The sequence below is a fragment of the Anomaloglossus baeobatrachus genome, chromosome 9 (assembly GCF_048569485.1).
Source record: "Anomaloglossus baeobatrachus isolate aAnoBae1 chromosome 9, aAnoBae1.hap1, whole genome shotgun sequence".
Classification (NCBI taxonomy): domain Eukaryota; kingdom Metazoa; phylum Chordata; class Amphibia; order Anura; family Aromobatidae; genus Anomaloglossus; species Anomaloglossus baeobatrachus.
Genome location: NC_134361.1, coordinates 217,054,788 through 217,075,144, shown reverse-complemented (window position 1 = coordinate 217,075,144; position 20,357 = coordinate 217,054,788).

Genomic DNA, 20,357 nt, shown 5'->3' with positions numbered 1-20,357 from the left:
GGTTCAGTCCTAGGCTTCCTCCTCTTACTGTCGGGGTTCCTCAGGGTTCAGACTTAGGCCCCCTCCTCTTACTGTTGGGGGTCCTCCGGCTTCAGTCTTAGGCCCCCTCCTCTTACTGTTGGCGTTTCTCAGGGTTCAGTCCTAGGTCCTCTCCTCTTACTGTTGAGGTTCCTCAGGGTTCAGTCCTAGGCTTCCGCCTCTTACTGTCGAGGTTCAGTCCAAGGCCCACTCCTATTCCTGTCGGGTTACTCAGGGTTCAGTCCTAGGCGCCACCTCTTACTGTTGTTGTTCCTAATGGGTCAGTCCTAGGCCCCCCTCTTACTGTAGGGGTTCAGTCCAAGGCTCACTCCTCTTACTGTTGGGTTCCTCAGGGTCCAGTCCTAGGCCCCCTCCTCTTCTCTCTGTACATTGCCCCATTGGACAAATGTCGCGGGCGGTGGGGCGCTGCACTCACCACGCTCGGGTCCGGCGCTGCTGCTGCTGCTCGGTGGCTCGAGCGTTGGGCCGGATCCGGGGACTCGAGCGGCACTCCTCGCCCGTGAGTGAAAGGGGTGGTTGGTTGGTGTTTGGGATGTCGGTTTGTGACGCCACCCACGGTGTGTGGTGAGGTTGGGGCACCACCGCTGCTCTGTACGGGGATCCCGGGAGTGATGGCAGGGAGCAGCTGAGATGTTTCTCTCCCCTCCGTGGGTAGGGGGGTTGTTGGCAGTCCCGGGGCCCGGAGTTGTTGTCTGTAAGGTGGGTTGCGGGGCTTGGCGAGGTGTAGGGTCGCGGGGCAGCGCAGTGCCAGACGGCACGGTGGTACTTACTCAGCCAGTAACGCACACGGAGTTTCTGGTAAAACAAACGGCTGGATGGATGAGTCCCACAGACGGCTGCGACGGTCACTCCCGGTAGGTTGGCGGTAACTGTCTCTCCCTGCACCTTTGTTGTGTTTTCGGCCCCGATGGCTTCCCACCGGTAACCCGCTCCCCAGCGGTTGGTTGGCTAAGGGAGCCCCTGTTTGCCCGCAGGCTCTGGCACTGGGAGCTCTAACTCTGGCGGTACCTTTGTCTCCCTCACGGTTTGGATGTTTGCCTTCAGTCGGGTCTTTACTGCTGAGAAACCCTGGAGGTTCCCGTCGCTGACGGATTTGACCAGTTTAACGGCGACTCCTAGCCTGGTCCTCGGTCCTTACGGTTGTGCGTCAATCGGCCTCTCCTGCAGACGGTCACCACCGTCTGCCAACCTTGCTGTCAGGTGCCCGGGCCACGTACCCGGACACGGCCAGTCAGTTCCTCCACTACCACTTCCCTGACTCAACTCCAAAACTCAACTGCCTTCCTTTTCCCGCCTCCAGGACTGTGAACTCCTCGGTGGGAGGAGCCAACTGCCTGGCCCCGCCCTACCTGGTGTGGACATCAGCCCCTGGAGGGAGGCAACAAGGATTTGTGTGTGCGGCTGATGTGCCTAACCGGGGTGTGGGGTGTGTTGTTGCAGTACCTGTGACGTCCTGGCTTGTCCAGGGCGCCACACAAACTATTGTAGCTTCCATGGGCAGGGGTTAAATACTCATCGCCGGGCCGGTGATGTCGGGTCTGGGATGTCACGAGTGGCCCTGCCCGGCTACGTGGCCCCGAGGTGTACAATAAAAGGGGATGGACGGAGGGTGGTAGAAAGGATGAGGTTAGTAGTGGATTGTCTCGTGACGCCACCTGCGGTACGCGGCCAGGCAATCAGCCGCCACTGCTGTCGCTGTCCTCCGGGGCAAATGGTAGTAGCAGCAAAGATGGTTCTGTTCCCCACAGGTGGAGCGGGCCCCGGGGAGGAAGATGACGGGAGTAGTGGCCGTCGGCACCAGTCTCTGTGGTTCCAGAACTCACAGTTCTTTAGATTGCCTGAAAGATACTGGTCACTGCCGTGAAGGGCTCCAGACGATCCCGGATCCATTGGAGGTCAGACCCGGTGGGGTGAATAGTGGGCCCTTCCTGCTTGCACCTTTAGATATGGATCCCCGTGGCGTGAAGCTACTTGGGTATCCCGGTTCTTTACTTGTCTCCTGTCCCGTATGCAGGTGCAGCGGGTCCACGGTGGGGCCGGACTTGGATCACGACTCCGGATCCTACGTAGCACTGTGCTCCGGGAACTTTGGTGGCCAGAGGGACGTACAATCCCCATGTCCTGCAGATTCTGGTGATCCAACTTAAAGTATGTTTCACCCTAGGGTTCTGCACCCTGTGCTGCGCTGGTCCCAAGGGAGCAATGAAGCTCTCTCCTCGGCGTCCATCTTGACTCCTGTGTCCCACCAGAGCCACCGGTAAACCCATCTGTTCCCTTCCTCTCCTGCTGGAGAACTGTTGTGTTGGCTCCTAACTCCCCCTGGTGGTTGCTCCTCCCCTGGGTCCCTGTCACTAGTGGGTGGCTGCCCCCCATGTTTGGTGACTGCGTTAAAACCCGACGCTAGCTCGGTCCCCATTGGGGAGGGCAACCTGGTTGTGTGTATGAGTTTGTGTGTGTGGAACCGGTACCGACCTCCTCTGGATCCAGGATAAGTACCGCACCTTAGTTGAGGTGCAGTAACCTGTGGCGACTGAAGCCTCAGGGACGCCACACCATCAGTAGGTTCGGTTTTCAGTACCATCATTCTGCTGATGACACCCATATATACACATCGTCTCCTGACATCACCCCAGCATTACTACAAAATACCAGTGATTGTCTTCTGAACATCTCCTGTTTCTGCCCTCTACTAACCTTCCTAAACCAAATATTGTCATTTCCGCATGTGGTTATACCATTACTTCCCAGCAGCACGCCCGCTGTCTTGGGGTTATATTTGACTCCGATCTCTCCTTCGCTCCCCACATCCGATCACTCACTCGCTCATGTCACCTCCACCTCAAAACCATCTCTAGAATTCGACCTTTTCTTGCCGTTGACTTTGCAAAAACTCTTTCTGTCGCCCTTATTCATTCTCATTTGGACTATTGTAACTCTCTGCTAATCGCTCTCCCTCTTACTAAACTCTCCGCTCTCCAATCCAATCTGAATGGGGCCATAGGACTGAGGGTGGTATGCAGAAGAGAAGTCCAGGGATACGTTCGGCTTCTTACAGGTAGCTCTCCAGAACCTGGATGCGGATTGGATGCCCCTATCGAAAGATGACTCGCCCGCCCCAGGGTCTTAGGTGACTCGGTGTCGGACCGGACTAGTACGGGGTAGTCAGCGGTGGCTGAGCCCGGCTCCGTGACCCTGGTGGAGTCAATAAGATGTGTGGCGGTATAGGGGTAGATGATAATAAAGTTTATATAAGATTCGTGATGCCACCTGTGGTAATTTGCAGCTATGGAGCCACAGCTGCTGGAAGGGACCTCCGGGGCTGATGTTATGGCAGTTGAGGTGTTTCTTGTTCTCCACAGGTAGAGCGGGTACCCCGGGGCAACCTTTGGTGCTTGGTAAAGTCTATGGTGTTTGTGGATGAGGTGCAGAATCAAGCAGATGACACAGGGGTTGCAGTCAAGATGTTTACTCACTGTTCAGTTTCAATGCTGCAGTAGACCAGTTACCCACGGAATGCCAGGATCCGCTGTCAGGGACCTACACCGATCCCGAATAGGTCAAGGGTCAGTCCCGGTTCACCCCTCTATGTGTTCTTTCCCTGGCTGTCTCCCAGCGCTCAACTGTTTTTGGATTGTCTTGCGCCTCCACTACAGGGCCTGCACAAAGGTGCCTGACCTCAGTCGTATCTTGCTCACCTTCACCGGTGATCTGTGGCGGGTTGTGGCCCTGGGCGCCTGCAACGATCTCCCAGGCCTTCGGTTTTACTTTAAGGAAATGTCTTTCTTCCCTCAGTCTAGGGACCGTCCCTGATTTTGCAGCCTGATACCTCCACCCGATCTTTTTAGTGGAACAGGTCACGGGACAATTGCCCTTCCGTGACCCTGGAATCCCTCTGTTGGTGTCACCTGGGCCTAGCAAGACCCCAGGATCTCCACCAGGAACCTCCTTCACTCCTTCCCTTCTGGAACAGACTCACTTGTTCCTCTACTCACTCTCTCTGACTCCTCCACACTCCCTCTGGCTAGGCCCCACCCACACCATTGGGACCAGTAGATGGGACTTACGGCCCCATGACCTGATCGTCTATGGGGGTCACTGCCACTATCCCTGACCCGGTGTATGCCTACCAATTGGTGTGTGCAGGTTTTATCTGTGAACCGGTAGTTGACCCCATTCTTTCCCGGGATGGGATACCACACCTCTGGCTGAGGTGCAATATCTCTGTGGCAACGGAAGCCTCAGGGGCGCCACAATACAATGTGGAGTGACCAGCCGTGGAGGCAGAAGATGTTCTGAATTAACTTCTCAGCAAGCAAGGGGGCAGATGGAAGACCAGACAGAGAAGTAAAGTGGGACATTTTTGAGAAAAGGTCCACCACCATTCAGATGATGGAGCATCCAGAAGACACAGTGGATCAATTATAAAGTCCATCGCAATATGCTGCCAGGGAGCTGAAGAAACGGGAAGTGGTAACAGCCAGACGGAAGTTGTTTAGGGTTCCTATTTTGTACTCATGAAGAACAGGCAGAAATTAACTCCACAATGTCTCTTCGCTGGTTAGCCATCAAATGTCACGAGATAAGAAGAGTCATATTTTTCTACTTGGCTTCACCAGCCAGCTGAGGAGGGAGACCCCAAAGTAGAACTTGCTTACTATCCGATTTCGAGACATAAGTCTTCCCTGGTGGAACCTGAGACAAGTTCACCATTGCCACATTAACCATTTTGGTGGACTCAATGATATGTTGAGGCTCCTCCTCTTGGTCAGTAGAGAAAAAACACCTAGAAAGAGTGTCCACCTTAGCATTCATGTCTTACAGCCGGAAATGGAGAACTAAGTCAAAGTGAGTGAAAAACAGCGACCATCGAGCTTGGCGAGGACTCAGCATCTGTGCCGACTGCAGGTAGGCCAAGTTCTTGTGGTTGGTGTAAATGACAACTGGATGGAAAGCACCATCAAGTAGATAACGTTACTCCTCCAAAGGCATCTTTACCGCCAAAAACTCACAATCGCTGATTGAATAGTTGCGGTCTGGCACGGAAAAGGCCTTGGAGAAGGAACCGCAGGTAACCATTTGCCGGGAGGAAGATTTCTGCGTGAGAACCGCCTCAGTCGCAGAGAATGAAGCATCCACTACTAGGAAGAATTGCTTGTTGATTTCAGTCTATACAGTACAGGAGTGGAAGAGAAGACCTTTTTCAGGGAAAGAAATGTGTTCTCTACCTCTAGAGTCCAAATCTTCGGATTAGCACCCTTACGGATAATTGCCGAAACTGGGGCAGTTTAAGACAAGATTAAAATGGAAAGGGGTTGTGTAGTACCCGGCTGTGGCCGCTGTCAGAAGACTGAGCAACCCTGAAACTGCCACCACCAGGACAAAGAAAAGCTGATTGGCGGGGTGGAGTGTCGGACCCTGGCCAATCAGACATTGATGACCCATCCTAAGGATAGGCCATCAATGTCAAAACAGTGGAGAACCCCTTTAATGTCATCAGGACGAGGCACTTTTAGAATCGCAAACACCTTCTCAGGATCAGGATTCAGTCCCGTGGCAGAGATGATATATCAAGGGAAGGGAGGTCTATTCAAAGATGCACTTCTGCACGACCTGGTGAACATGACCCTTTGAGTAGGCAAATCAGGAAAGAAGACCAGGATGTCATCCAGATAAACCACCACACAAGTGTAGAGGAGGTCTCGGAATATGTACTGTACGAATTCTTGGAAGAACGCTGGGACATTACTAAACCCAAGTGGGTTTACACGATGTTGGGTGTTAAAGGCGGTCTTCCACTCATCACCCTGCTGTATGTGGATTTGTTTGTACGCTCCTCACAGATTGAGCTTGGTGAAAATCCTGCCACCTCTGAGGAGATCCAACAATTGCCAGAAGCAGGGAATTAGACAGTCCGGGTAATACATCCTTTCTGTATGTAACATTCCTACCCACTGCTCCACCAGATCAGTAAAGAAAGGAAGGTATCTTCCATAAACTGAAAAGACCATCGGTGGATTCTGGAGACGTTGGAGGGGAATCAGATACCGATCCACCATGGCCTGTTGCATGAAGTTTCCAGCAGAACCAGAATCCAGGTAGGTCATCTCAGTGAACCGGGTGTCAATGGTGGAGATGAATTACTATTACCTAGGATTGCCTCTCCAACAGACCCTAGATTTAGGAGTTTGCTGACTTCATAGGACAGGTAGGATTGAGATGTTCCGTGTTACCACAGCGGTAACATAATCTCAACGTGACAATGTTCCTGTCATTCCTCAGCCAGCTTTATGTGGTCTACCTGCATAGGCTCAGGAGTAGCACCATACCCCAAAGGCACAGGAATGACCCATCTGTGGAAGGATGTAGCCAAGCACATCGTTCTTCTCTCATGTATCTTTCTCAGGACCTGAGGTCGATACAGATAGCCGGGATATTCAGGTTGTCTAGGTTAGCAAGGATGTCTCGAACAGCCAGCTCGTCCATAATCTTTCCAGACAGACCCTCCCAGAAGGCTGCTACAAGCGCCTTGTTGATCCAACCAAGTTCAGAAGATGGTACGGAACTGGACCGCATATTGCCCAACCGTCAGGCTACCCTGTCGCATTTAGAAGGGAAGATCCTGCAGAGGTGACACGACCCGGCTCATCAAAGATCTTGCGAAATGCTCCCAGAAGGTCTACAGATCCGAGGTGACTGACAGGTTCTCATCTCTCCCACAAGGGGGTGAAACAAGTGAAGGCCTCTTCATGCAGATGAAATAGGTCAGAGGGAAATTAGTGATCCAGCAGTTCAAAGTGCAGTATGCACTGATTAATAAATCCACATTACTTGGGATCTCTGTCGATTTGTGGTGGAGCAGACATACTCGGGCCAGTACCAGGAGCGTGAGTTACAGACTGAGTGAGGTAACTGCCGTGGTTTCAGCAGCCTGGACTGGTGCAGATGAGAGAGCCTGCGCCAAAGCGTTTAACCCCATGTTCAGTGACCACAGGTAGGTCTGCATTTGATCCTGCTGATACCATCCCATTGGTGGAACATCTCTTGAAACAACTCCGAGAGTGGGGGGGGTTATTGGAGTCAGCGGGGTCCATGACCTGAGCAACCTGTCATGCACTGTGCTACGGACCGTGCTTACCCTGGAGGGTTGTAACTAAGTGCCTACTGGGTATTTACCACAGCCTCTGATGGTGAGGCTGGACTTGTCTGCCGGTAGACACCAGGTTCCACTCCAGGACAGTGCCCAGACATCAGCAGCTGACCCCAGAGGTCTGGGATGCAGATACGCATCAGGATAACAGGCAGAACTGGATCAGGATCACTGGCAGGGTAGATCCTGACAATTGTTTAGATGGGACAGCTGGTACGAGCAGGGCAAGTCCAAAAACAGACTTTGGTAGAGACTGAATAATGGGTTCAGGTACTCTGACAGGATCAAGTTACATGTATGGACAGGTTCTGGTTCAGGCTGGACAGGTTTGGGTTCAAACAGGATACAACATCACCGTAACCTGACAACAATCTAGCAGGAGAAATACACCTGAAGTTGCTCAGGCACCTCCCTGTAGGTGAAGGTGCCTTAAACACCTAGTGGTTGGGGACACTTCTGGATTGCATGCACTGCCCCCTTAAGAAGCGGAGAGCATGTGCGCGCCCTAAACGCGTTGTCAGGGGACCTGCAACTTGCGCAGGTCCTGGGAGCAGGAAGCAGGAGCCAGAGCATGAGAAACCGCTAGGCGGCCGGGATGATAAGCATGTTGGCGTCCCTGCCAGGAGGAGGGCCAGGAAACATGGAAAGACGCCGGCATTACACCTCTATATCTCATCCTTCTTGGCCCCATATAATTCCCCATCTTGGTCTCCATATAATCCCCCATCCTGGTCCTCATATGTAATCCTTCCTGATCCCTATATGTCCCCCATCTTGGTTCATATAAAATCCCCATGCTGGTCTTAATATGTAATCCATCCTGATCCCTATATGTCCCCCATCTTGGTCTCTATATAATCCCTCATCCTGGTCCTCATATGTCCTCCATCCATCCTGGTCTCCATATAATCCCTCATATGTCATCAATTCTGGTTCCCATATAATTCCTGCATCTTGGTCCCCATGTGTCATCCATTCTGGGCCCCATATGTCCTACATCCTGGTCCCTATATGTCCCCTATCTTGGTCCCTATATAATCCCCCATCCTGGTCCTCATATGTCCTCCATCCATCCTGGTCCCCATATAATCCCTCATATGTCATCAATTCTGGTTCCCATATAATTCCTGCATCTTGGTTCCTATATGTCATCCATTCTGGGCCCCATATGTCCTCCATCCTGGTCCCTATATGTCCCCTATCTTGGTCCCTATATATTCCCCCATCCTGGTCGTCATATGTCCTCCATCCTGGTCCCCAAATAATCCATCATATGTCATCAATTCTGGTTCCCATATAATTCCTGCATCTTGGTCCCCATATGTCATCCATTCGGGGTCCCATATGTCCCCCATATGGCTGCTCTTTTGTAATGAAATGAAAAATAGATTCTTCTTACCTGTCCGTGGCCAGCACCGTCCTCTTCCTGCTTTGGTGCTGCGGTCGGGCCAGTGAATGGCAGTGACGTCATACTCAGGCGATCTGCGCATTGATGTAACATACCAGCCTCTGATAATCCATTGTTTCCTGCACCGCAATATATTTCACGTGAAACTGCGTCCACAGATAAGAAACTGGCGGTGTCAAGAAACGGGCCGGGTCATTGCTTCTAACCAGTTCGAGGACTTGGCTGCAATTTTATCAATCGGTTCCCCCGAGAGGACCGGCTGAACCCCACCCCCGCCTCACCTCACTTATCTAACCATTCTTATTATGTCCTTACAAATTTTTCTTCCAGATCCGGTCCTTTTGTATCATCTGGTTATACCCTGCATGCACTTAATAGCGCTCTGTACCTGCACTGGTACACACTGGCTGGAGACCAGTCCATGCAGCGCTAAGTGAATGCCTTATCTAATATATAAAGCTGAGTGTATGTGTGTATGTTTGTGTGTGTATGTCCGCTAAAGGAATCCGCACCGTCACATTTACAATCACAAAATTTTGCACAGACGCCCCATGTGACTCAGGAAATGTCATAGACTATGTTTAGATGGGAAAATTTAACCCCACGCTTTACAGTTACTCTCCAAAAATCCTGCCTCCATTAAAGTCAATGGAGCTGCGAGCTATTAGGTTATTAATAGGAGCTGTGAGTGGTTGCTATAAGAAAAAAATAACCTGTTAGTATAAGAAGCTTATGTATGAGGTAATAAGATGTCAGAGGGGAGACGGATATAGAGACAGAAAGAGACATAGACAGACAGTCAAAAAGAGACAGAGAGAGACAGGGAAAGACACAGACAGACAGGGAAAGAGACAGAGAGACAGACAGGGAAAGAGACAGACAGAGACAGGGAAAGAGACAGACTGGGAAAGAGACAGAGACAAGGAAAGAGACAAGGAAAGAGACAGAGACAAGTAGAGACAGACAAGTAAAGAGACAGCTAAAGAGACAGAGACAAGGAAAGAGACAGAGACAGACGGGGAAAGAGACAGACGGGGAAAGAGACAGACAGGGAAAGAGACAGGCGGGGAAAGAGACAGACCTGGAACGAAACAGACCTGGAACAAGACAGACCTGGAACGAGACAGACGGGGAATGAGACAGACGGGGAATGAGACAGACACGGAAAGAAACTGACAGACAGATAGAGAGAGACAGACAGACACAGACAGACACAGAGATAGAGAGAGACAGACAGAGAGACTGATACAGAAACAGACATAGAGACTGATACAGACAGACAGAGACAGACACACAGAGACAGACAGAAACTCGAAGAGAGACATAGAGACAGTTACTATCCCGGGCAACGCCGGGTACTGCAGCTAGTTTATTTTATTGATGGTCGGCCCAGACAATACAAGCACTTTATTTTTACCTTTTACCTTTCATATCTTCCCTGTTTCTACATAGATTGCAGCTTGTGAGCAGGAGCCTCACTCTCTCACTCCTCTTGGTATCTGTTGAATTATGTGTTGCTCTGTAATGTCTGATATTGTCTGTATGTGTTCTCTCTGAATTGTAAAGTTGTCACGGGTGTGTCACAGGTGACAGACAGTCATGTGGTTTCTGGCTATAGAAGGTCACAGTGTTTGGCTGCACAGAATGCTCCCTGACTTTCCATTGTTCCTGCTGTCAGCATTCATTGGTATAGGTATCTTTCCTGCTGGATTCATCTCTCGCCCTTTAGGACCCAGCAGGAGCTCTTCTTCCACCCAGCTGCTGATCATCAGTATTCTCTTGGTGCTTATATACCCCTTCCTTCCTTTAGACTGGTGCTGGTGATATTTTCAGTTCATTGAAGCTCTGGTTGCAAACAGGTGGCTTGTACTCCTCTGTGGTATCGTTGCTGAACTTCTACCTGAGGATTCTAATGATAAGTAGTTCATGCATTTTCCTCTCCTGTGTTTTCCCCTTGAGTCTTCTATAGTGTAGTTTACTGGGGTTGACGAAGAGCTCATCCAATCCGTTCCCTATTTTGGGCCCAGCACTAGGGATATCTAGGGTCAGGTATCCTGCTCGGTGCATAGGTGGGGAATCTATCTAGGGTGGTGAGGGAACCCAGGACCCAGCACTAGGGAGACCTGGGTCAGGTATCCGGCTCGGTGCATAGGTGCAGAACCTGTCTAGGGTGGTGAGGGAACCCAGGGCCCAGCACTAGGGATACATAGGGTCAGATATCCTTCTCGGTGCATAGGTGCAGAACCTGTCTAGGGTGGTGAGGGAACCCAGGGCCCAGCACTAGGGATACATAGGGTCAGATATCCTTCTTGGTGCATAGGTGCAGAACCTGTCTAGGGTGGTGAGGGACCCCAGGGACCAGCACTAGGGATACCTAGGGTCAGGTATCCTTCTCGGTGCATAGGTGCAGAACCTGTCTAGGGTGGTGAGGGACCCCAGGGACCAGCACTAGGGATACCTAGGGTCAGGTATCCTGCTCGGTGCATAGGTGTGGAACCTGTCTAGGGTGTTGAGGGACCCCAGGGACCAGCAGTGGGTTCGGTGAGGGGGTCACCATCTTCCCCTTCCCTAGACGCAGGGTTTCTCTTTCCTTTTGCCATGCGCTTGGTACTTCCCCATACCTAGCGTGACAAACGTGCTACATGTTGGGGTTACATAGATTTCAGAGAAAAAGAAAAAGGTAAAACTGCATTGGTCACATACTGTACTGGTATCATGGCTCCCAGAGGTCCCGCTGGTGATGCAGTCCGTGAGGCCACAGACTGGCTGCAGTGGTCACATGGCGACTAGATCGCTGGTGGAAACAGAAGGCGAGTGTGGGGTTTATTTTTTCATGTTATTACACCTGCAGCAGTTTTGACGTTTTTTAGTTTTGAAGATATGGTGAAAATCTGTGAGGAATGCTGCAGATCTTCCCCATCCACAGCACCGGCGCTGCTCTCCAGTACTGGGTATATACTTCATTTTCTATGCAAACAGTGACCCCTTGTGGCAGGACATGTCATTTTCATGCAGATTAGAGCACCACCTTGTGGTCACTTTTATGAGTTTTTCCGTTATATGCATGGCTGATATGTGAGTGGAATGGTTATTTCTCCACATTCTTCTACTTCTGCACTCCCCCTATAGATCAATATGTGCATGTGCCTCTCTCATTACCACAATGTCCCTTTTATTACCTCTATGGGGGGTCTTGTTATTTTTAGGGGCACTATCTATCAAACATACTGTCTATGTAGCATTTTTGGGGTTAGAGGTCTTTGTTCTATGTTGCAGGTGCAGAAAGGATGGGGATATGTGTAGGTTTCGAATAGCTGGGGACGGTGCTAGAAATGTGGGATCATGTGTTTTTCTTATAATATCTGCAGATGAGTTGTGGCTGGAAGAAGTTGTCATGTCAGTCTGGGTCAAATAGAAATAACAGTAACGTGAATGACCCCAAACAGAAAGATCATCAGCTGTAAGTCACTATATTGGATAGACATGTTAAAAGTATAGGTATCTATTAATAGTAGAGGAATACATCACCAGAACTATACACACTACATGAATATAGCACCTGGACCACCATTAGTACATGAATACTGCACCAAAACAACTATCAGTACATGAATATAGAAACCATAACAACCATCAGTACAGGAATACATCATCAGAACAACCATCAGTACAAAAATACATCACCAGAACAATTATCAGTATATGAATACAGCACCAGAACAACCATTAGTACAGGAATACATCACCAGAACAACCATCAGTACAAGGATACATCACCAGAACAACTATTAGTACACTAATACAAAGCCAGAACAACCATCAGTACAGGAATACATCAAATTTCAGTACATGACTTCAGCACTAGAACAACCATCAGTACATGAAAACAGCACCAGAACAACAATCAATACAGGAATACATCATCAGAACAATCATCAATGCAAAAATAGATCACCAGAAGAACTATCAGTATATGAATACAGCACCAGAACAATCATCAGTGCAGGAATACATCACCAGAACAACTATCAGTATATCAATACAGCACCATAACAACTATCAGTATATGAATAAACCACCAGAACAACCATCAGTACAGGAATACATCATCAGAACATTATCAGTACATGAATACAGAGCCAGAGCAACCATCAGTACAGAAATACATCAAATATCAGTACTTTAGCACTTGAACAACCATCAGTACAGGAATACATTACCAGAACAAATATCAGTATATGACCTCAGCACAAGAACAACCATCAGTATAGAAATACATCACTAGAACACCTATCAGTACTTGAATATGATGCTAGAACAAAATCACAGTACAGGAATATCACCAAAACAACTATCAGTACACTGATACAGCACCAGAACAACCATCAGTACATGAATACATCACCAGAACAATATCAGTACAAGAATACATTACAAGAGCAACAATCAGTACAGGGATATATCACCAGAACAACTATCAGTACATGGATACAGCAACAGAAAAACCATCAGTACAGGTATACATTACAAGAACAACTATCAGTACAGGAATATACCACCAGAACAACATCAGTACATGAATATATTACTAGAACAACCACCAGTACATCAATACATCACCAAAAGCACCATCAGTATATGAATATGGTAGCACACTTAGACAATGATCAATTGTAATGTCGGTTAAGGCCCATATATATTGGTATCACAATAACCTACAACTCCCACTATGTTCTTAGGAATGATAAGAATATACTGGGAGTTGTTGTTACCATCTATTATAATTATGTGGAGCACACAGGAGCCACAGTACTGATGAGATATAGTCAGTATCTCAAATAAACATTTACCTTGTAGGTGACATCTTCTCCGATTGGAGTTGTTCTCATCCCTTTTGTCTCCATCTAGTTGAGATGCCATAATGACTTTGGACATCCAGAGCTCGTCTCTGCACACTTCCATCTTCTCCAGTTTTCTGCTGCACATCCCAGCACAGTGCCCGTAAAAATACCAATATCATTATAAGTCGTAACACACTATCAACCCTTATGAACTATAAATTCGATACGTTCCGCCCTTATGAACGATAACTGACATGCTTTCTTATTATAATAATATTAAGAAGAAGAAGAACCCTTTTACATCACATCCATTTGCGAAGGTGTGATTTCCTTTTCGTGCCTGGGGTTGGCACCTGTACGAGAGTATAGAAGAGGTATGGGTAGACCTTAAAAATTAACGGGGAGGGAACACTCCACCCAGAGAGTAAAATAAAATCCTACACAACCCCTACCCTGCCCTGACTCCTGACAGATCAGCGTGGAGGGGCCGACGGCAAAGTAAGACTCAACACTGTCTCCCTCTTTTATGCCCTTTAGGAACTGCACACATCACAGTTCCCTAATTATTCCGTAACTGGAATTGCTCCCGGGATAAGCTGGAGCGCTCCATAGTGCAGGTATATGCATGCCTATTGACTGTCCTGGGGCTGGAGGGACCGTCACAAATTGGAGGGGGGGTAGCTTTGCGGCCAGGAAGATTGATGGTACGTTGCGTTTTTAATTCTATCACCATTTTAGGGGCTCAGTTACAGTTGAATATAATGATGGAGCAGTAGCTCCCCTCGCCACCATTCCCCATGTCACCAGATGATCAGTGCAGTGGTGGCATGATATGGGGGCATAACACTGTGTGAGGACATATTATGGGAGTATCATACTGTCTGGGGCATCACATTCAGGGACAGTACTGTGTAGGGGCATCATATTGAGCATATTGTTGCGGGGAACTACTATGTGTGGCCATCATACGGAGTATAATACTGAGAGACCATAATATGGGGGCATAGTGCTGTTATTGGGCATCATACTATCTGTGGACATCATATAGGGTATAATACTGAGGGGACATGAAAGTAAGCATAATACTGTGTTGGACTATCATATGGGGCATAATACTGTGTGGGGGCAAAATATGGGGCATAATACTGTATGGGGGCCTCATATTGGAGCATAATACTGAGGGGACATCATATGGGGCATAATACTGTGTGGGGGCTGTCACAAACCACCGGGGGGGTCACTCAGAAATCCCCCGCGCTGGCTACCAGTACGTCACAATCGGGGGGTAACAAGTGGGGGTCACCCCCACTTTATACCTCCCGACCGACAGACAGAGCACGTGACGCGCTCTCTAGCGCCCCTCTTATAGTCAGGCCAATTATGGAATTGCCCGACAACAAGCAAGGAGGCCGCTATACTACTTATGCCGATTATTGAAGGGTCCCCGGTGAGAGTAAGGTATATATTCCCCCGACCTCCGCGGGCGGAATATATAATATCTTCCCGAATCTCACTGGCCTCCCCACAATAATCCTTGGCACAACTCGCTGCCACCAACCGATTTACGGTAACTATTAGCCGAACACACAGACGTGGGATTCGAGATCGAGATAACAGAACAGCCCAAGATTAATTATATAATTTAATCAGCTTAAAGCACACTAGAACTACGATATATACAATAGGGAATCTACAGAATATACATATGTCAGAGTACAGTTACAATCAAAGCATGGGTTACAAACAGGTATACAATTACATCAGTTACCTTGTGTGTCTGGCCACAGGGGGGCGCTGTAGACCAGGTTTCTAGGATTCTTCCTCACAGGTCTTTCCCAACCAGGCCCCCGAGCAGAAGAACCTTGGAAAATGGCCGAAGCAGGGTTATCAACCTGGGCAGATCCAGGTCCCCTCCTACCTTAGTGACCTCACGGGGAAGCACTGCCACTCCCCCTGCATGGATCAGAATTATCCAGAAAAGGGGATTTTGGCCATAACTGTGCCTGGGAGCGTCGTAGACGGACGTCAACGCTCTCATTGTGACAGTTATGAATTTAGCTACAGAACGAGGGGACTCATGACCTGTCTACGAGTTCCCATATGGCTGATATCACGTTTGGTGTGTTTCCCAATGTCCTACTTCCATAAAAAGGGTGTGCCAGCATCGTCCACATGCGGAGACACCATTTCTATGGTTGCCATATTTATCGGAAATATGGCTTGCGAGATATGAACCATTTTTTACTGGAGTCGTTCTGTCTGGCTACTTCCATAGCCTTGCTAATGAGATAGCAGCTCCAGCTACAGGGTGACGGCAGGGAGTCATCCTGGATCCATTGTCCTCACATCATCTCATTTCCATATCACAGGACATGGCCATGGATGTGTAAGTGGAATGTGACACCTCCCAGATGCTGCACATTGAGAATAAGAAGGGAGGGGGCACTGCCAGGGAGTGATGAGAGCAATTATGACTTCTCGTCATAATTCCTCTTCATATCCCAGGCTTTACCTCACAGGGGCATCATATGGGGGCATAATACTGAGGGGACATCATATGGGGGCATAATACTGTGGAGGGGCAACATATTGAGCATAATGTTGTGGGGGACTGTGCCCATCATACAGGGTATAATACTGAGAGACAATAATATGGGCGCATAGTGCTGTTAGGGGGCATAAACACTGTGTGAGGACATATTATGGGAGTATAATACTGTCTGGGGCATCACATTAGGGGACAGTACTGTGTAGTGGCATCATATTGAGCATATTGTTGCGGGGAACTTCATACTATGTGTGGCCATCATACGGGGTATAATACTCAGAGACCATAATATGGGGGCATAGTGCTATTAGGGGGCACCATTTGGAGGCATAATACTAACAGGCCATGATATGGGGGCATAATGCTGTGATTGGGCATCATACTACCTGTGGACATCATATGGGGCATAATACTGTGTGGGAGCATCGTATGGAGGCATAATACTGTGTGGGGGCTTCATATTGAGCATATTGTTGCGGGGAACTTCATACTATGTGTGGCCATCATACGGGGTATAATACTCAGAGACCATAATATGGGGGCATAGTGCTATTAGGGGGCACCATTTGGAGGCATAATACTAACAGGCCATGATATGGGGGCATAATGCTGTGATTGGGCATCATACTACCTGTGGACATCATATGGGGCATAATACTGTGTGGGAGCATCATATGGAGGCATAATACTGTGTGGGGGCTTCATATGGGGGCATAGCCTGTATATAGGAGCAATGGGGAAGCCATCATCCTGTTTTGCTCAGGGGGGCAAAGAGAGGGCATCAATGTGTGTGGGTGCATCGGGTATCATACAGTGTGGAGGGGTATTGTGGGGGCCGCATACTGCATGGAGGCCACAGAAGAGGTAGAAAACTGTGTAGAAACACTAGGGCCACAATTTCTGTGTGGGCAAACAAAAAAGGACTGGAAGGGGTCAGGGATGTGGCTTGGCTACAAAACAATTTGCCATGGCGTGCTCAATTGTCCCTTTTCTGTAGTATTGGGAGATATGAGTGTCAGCTCTGCAGCACCTTAATTCTGCTCTCTCAGAGCAGTAATGTTAAATAGGAGCTGCTAGTTAATAATTTTTAAAGGGGACAAGACCACAGATGGAAGAGTATGATATTTCCAGGACGGCCTAGATTATAATATTACAATTGCCCCCTCGATATTATGACTAGGGAATATCCAGCCTGGCTACAATGACCATCTGCCCACCCTTTGAAGTTCGGCTGCCGAGGTGTCCCAATTGACAACTATCACACGGAGATTTTCACAACCTTCGCTGACTGTCGGGATCTGTTCAGACTACTGATTCTGACTCTCCACCCGATAACTTTTCTGGTGTCTGTGATCAACGCAGGCAGACTCGGGTGTTGACCTGCAGAGTGATAGTTCATTGGCAGGCTAGTTAATCTCTGCTGGTCTGCTTGTAAGTCTCCTTTGATCACATGCTGTGGGGGAGCCAATTACATATGCTCCCCTCCTGTATATGCTGGCTGGACACTTCCTTCTATGCCAGCTATAGTTTATCTTAGCTGGTCTGGTGAGGTGTTTTCATCCAGACCAACTGTTAGTTGTAGTTCTTGTTGCTGTGTGCAGTTGTGACGTTAACCCTTTTTGCCTTTTGTTGCTACCTTTCTGCTCTTGCTTTTCTCCTGAGTCTCTCATTGCACGTTCCTGTGTGTGTGCAATGTGCCAGACTTTTGGTTTTCCCTTGTCTGTCTTTATCTGTGTTTCCATTTCACTTCTGCCCCTTCCTTCCCTAGTGGAAGGGGGGAGTCAGATTACTTCTGATCAGGAGCATAGCCAGGCAGGGGACTCGGGCATCTCCACCATCAGGAGTAACTCTAAGGTTAGGGATATCCCAGGGTTTCCTAGCATGATGGACACCGTAAGAGACCCTGTCACTCGTTATCCTATAGTCACATGGAGACAACACCTCTCAGTATTCTTGCGGGAAGCCCCCTGTGGTTCTGAGATCCTGCAGTAAACAGAGTGTTTGTGTAGAGACAGTCATGTGGATGAAGACAAACTAATCTTATTGACTGATGCTATCCATCCCATGATAGTGCATGGGACATTGGCTTACTTCCATCTCTCAAGCACAACTCGAGCTTAACAATCCTACTTTTGTATTTCCTTAGAACCTTAGCAAGCAGAAGCTTGTCTTCACATGTATGGATCTTCCCAGTCTTTACAACTCTTTGAGAAAGTGCAAGATCGACAATAATTGGCTATGTCAGTCCCCATATTGGGCCAATAAAAGTTGTGTGTCAACTGAGCCTTAAGGCCCTGTCACACACAGAGATGAATCTGCGGCAGATCTGTGGTTGCAGTGAAATTGTGGACAATCAGTGGCAGGTTTGTGGCTGTGTACAAATGGAACAATATGTCCATGATTTCACTGCAACCACAGATCTGCCGCAGATTTATCCCTGTGTGTGACGGGGCCTTTAGTCTCTTGTACTCCAAGGTGCCCAGCAAGAGGGATTTCATCAGCAATCTGTCACTGTTGTGTCACGGTTGACAGATAGTTCTTTGGTATCCGGCTGTAGAGGGTCGCAGTGTTTGGCTGCACAAACTGCTCTCTGACCTTCTGTTCTTCCTTCTGTGGTGTACATGGTATCCTATGTATCTTCTCTGCTTGGGGTTAATCCTTTCCTTTTTGGACCCTGTGGATATCCTCACCTCTCAGCTGTTAATTATCATCAGTTCCCCTTGTGTCCTTAAATTCCCACATCTCCCCTTAGTGTTTGCTGGTGAGAGTTATATTCCTTTACTGGACTGGCCTTGGATGCAAGTAGTTGGCTTGTAGCCTCCGCAGACCCCGCACCAGCCTCCGCAGACCCCGTACAGCCCCCTCAGACCCTTCTCGGCCACCGCAGCACCAACACCAGCTGCTGCAGACGCCGCACAGACGCCTCAGACCCCGCACAGCCACCGCAGCACCAACACCAGCTGCCGCAGAGCCCGCACAGGTGCCGCAGACCCCGCACAGCCATTGCAGCACCAACACCATCTGCCGCAGACCCCGCACAGCTGCAACAGACCCTGCACAGCCACCGCAGACCACGTACAGCTGCCTCAGACCCCGCACAGCCACCGCAGCACCAACACCAGCTGCGGCAGAGCCCGCACAGGTGCCGCAGACCCCGCACAGCCACCGCAGACCCCGCACAGCCACTGCAGACCCCGCACAGCCGCCTCAGACCCAGCACAGCCACTGCAGAACTAACACCAGCCGCCGCAGTTCCAGCACAGCCGCCGCAGATTCTGCACAGTCGCCACAGCACCAGCTGCCGCAGACCCCGTACAGCAGCCTCAGACCCCGCACAGCCACCACAGCACCAACACCAGCTGCTGCAGACGCCGCACAGACGCCTCAGACCCCGCACAGCCATTGCAGCACCAACACCAGCTGCTGCAGACACCGCACAGCCACCGCAGCACCAACACCAGCTGCCGCAGAGCCCGCACAGGTGCCGCAGACCCCGCACAGCCATTGCAGCACCAACACCATCTGCCGCAGACCCCGCACAGCCGCAACAGACCCTGCACAGCCACCGCAGACCACGTACAGCTGCCTCAGACCCCGCACAGCCACCGCAGCACCAACACCAGCTGCCGCAGAGCCCGCACAGCCACCGCAGACCCCGCACAGCCTCTGCAGACCCCGCACAGCCACCTCAGACCCAGCACAGCCACTGCAGAACTAACACCAGCTGCCGCAGTTCCAGCACAGCCGCCGCAGTTCCAGCACAGCCGCCGCAGATTCTGCACAGTCGCCACAGCACCAGCTGCCGCAGACCCTGTACAGCAGCCTCAGACCCCGCACAGCCACCGCAGCACCAACACCAGCTGCCGCAGAGCCCGCACAGGTGCCGCAGACCCCGCACAGCCACCACAGCACCAACACCAGCTGCCGCAGACCCCGCACAGCCACCGCAGCACCAACACCAGCTGCTGCAGACCCCGCACAGCCACCGCAGCACCAACACCAGCTGCCGCAGAGCCCGCACAGGTGCCGCAGACCCCACACAGCCACCGCAGACCCCGCACAGCCACTGCAGACCCCGCACAGCCGCCTCAGACCCAGCACAGCCACTGCAGAACTAACACCAGCCGCCGCAGTTCCAGCACAGCCGCCGCAGATTCTGCACAGTCGCCACAGCACCAGCTGCCGCAGACCCCGTACAGCAGCCTCAGACCCCGCACAGCCAATACAGCACCAACACCAGCTGCCGCAGACCCCGCACAGCCACCTCAGACCCCGCACAGCCACCACAGCACCAACACCAGCTGCCGCAGACCCCGCACAGCCACCGCAGCACCAACACCAGCTGCCGCAGAGCCCGCACAGGTGCCGCAGAGC